Source organism: Clupea harengus, unplaced genomic scaffold (genome assembly GCF_900700415.2).
Source record: "Clupea harengus unplaced genomic scaffold, Ch_v2.0.2, whole genome shotgun sequence".
NCBI lineage: Eukaryota > Metazoa > Chordata > Actinopteri > Clupeiformes > Clupeidae > Clupea > Clupea harengus.
In genome coordinates, this window is record NW_024880866.1 from 947 (window position 1) to 2,500 (window position 1,554).

General features: G+C 43.6%; 3 non-coding genes across 3 annotated transcripts in view; 2 read left to right on the forward strand and 1 right to left on the reverse strand.

Moving 5' to 3' along the window:
- The first annotated feature begins 1,029 nt into the window (after positions 1 to 1,029).
- trnas-aga lies at positions 1,030 to 1,109 on the forward strand. The gene has a single exon. It is a non-coding gene; the product is annotated as a tRNA-Ser (tRNA).
- Positions 1,110 to 1,333: 224 nt separating this feature from the next.
- trnam-cau lies at positions 1,334 to 1,406 on the reverse strand. Its single transcript has one exon. It is a non-coding gene; the product is annotated as a tRNA-Met (tRNA).
- Positions 1,407 to 1,503: 97 nt separating this feature from the next.
- trnaf-gaa overlaps positions 1,504 to 1,554 on the forward strand; it is a 73-nt gene continuing 22 nt past the window's right edge. The window contains exon 1 of the tRNA in view: positions 1,504 to 1,554. This exon is cut by the window's right edge and continues 22 nt beyond it. This is a non-coding gene — a tRNA (tRNA-Phe).

The following is a 1,554-nucleotide window of genomic DNA, read 5'->3' on the forward strand; positions in this document are numbered from 1 at the left end:
GCGCCTCCTTCTCAGGACTGGTCCCCATACCAGCCGCCACCAGCACCAGCACCAGCACAAGCTCCTCAAAATCGGCACCGCGAGTGGAGACGGCGAAGGGCAGCTCTTGAGGATCAGGAGCGGGTGGAAAGAGGAGAGCCCCTAAAGAAGCGACACACAAAGGAAAAGTACCACTATGAGTGCAAGATTTGTGCTCAGTCCAAAACTAAAGACACTGGCCATACCCAGGTATGGGGAAAATGGTACTGTCCATCATCTGGGCAGACCGTTGCAGAGTGGAAGAGCACCCTGTAAAGCAGTACTGTACATACTGTATAAAGTTAGAATTATTGTATTCTATGTTGTTTTCTTTTTGTATATAGCAATATGTGTATACTATAGTTTCTCTATTTTGTGTTCCTTTGTATATAGATACACTGTGTTTTATATTTTGTGTGCCTTTTGTATATAGCTACATTGTGTTTTATATTTTGTGTGCCTTTTGTATATAGATACACTGTGTTTTATATTGTGTGTGACTTTTGTATATAGATACACTGTGTTTTATATTGTGTGTGACTTTTGTATATAGATACACTGTGTTTTATATTGTGTGTGACTTTTGTATATAGATACACTGTGTTTTATATTGTGTGTGACTTTTGTATATAGATACACTGTGTTTTATATTTTGTGTGCCTTTTGTATATAGATACACTGTGTTTTATATTGTGTGTGACTTTTGTGTATAGCTACATTGTGTTTTATATTTTGTGTGTTTGTGTTCTCATTTAAAAAAAAAAAAACACAACTCTTGTGGTGTAATAGTAACACATCCATCCATCCGTTGGGTGGAAGATTCCAGGTGCAAGTCCTGGCAAGAGTGTGTGACTTGTTGGTCGAATCAGTATTTATTTCAAAATTGTTTCATTGTAAGTTGTAGTAAGTGGATTTGCATTTTTTTCCTCCTTTCCTTCTCTCTTTTCCCCCTTTCCCCCTTTCCCCCTTTTTTCCCTTTTCTTCCCCCCCTCTAGCAGTCCCTTTTCCCCCGTTCTTGGCCGAGTGGTTAAGGCGATGGACTAGAAATCCATTGGGGTCTCCCCGCGCAGGTTCGAATCCTGCCGACTACGTAGACTATTGCATCTGGAGAGTGGCACGTGACTGCAGGCTTTCTCAGGGAGATCCTCTTTCCTGAGTCACATCCAGGTTTCAAATACCACTCTTGACAGGTGTGTCCTTACCAGTGGTGCCAGCTCCCCCTTCTTTTGAAAAAGAACTGGTGAAGAGTTCCCCCCGGCGACTGCAGGAATCTGTGAAGGACGTCTGTTGCATACCGGTTGCTCTAAAGGCACTTTGCCCCGTGTGAGGATCGAACTCACGACCTTCAGATTATGAGACTGACGCGCTACCTACTGCGCTAACGAGGCTGTGTTTGCAACCGGAAGGTCATCCAAGTATCTGACGAAGAGCCAGGGGGGTGGCTTTTTCGAGCTCGACTCTCTAGACCAAAGGCTGATTACGGTCGCCGAAATAGCTCAGTTGGGAGAGCGTTAGACTGAAGATCTAAAGGTCCCT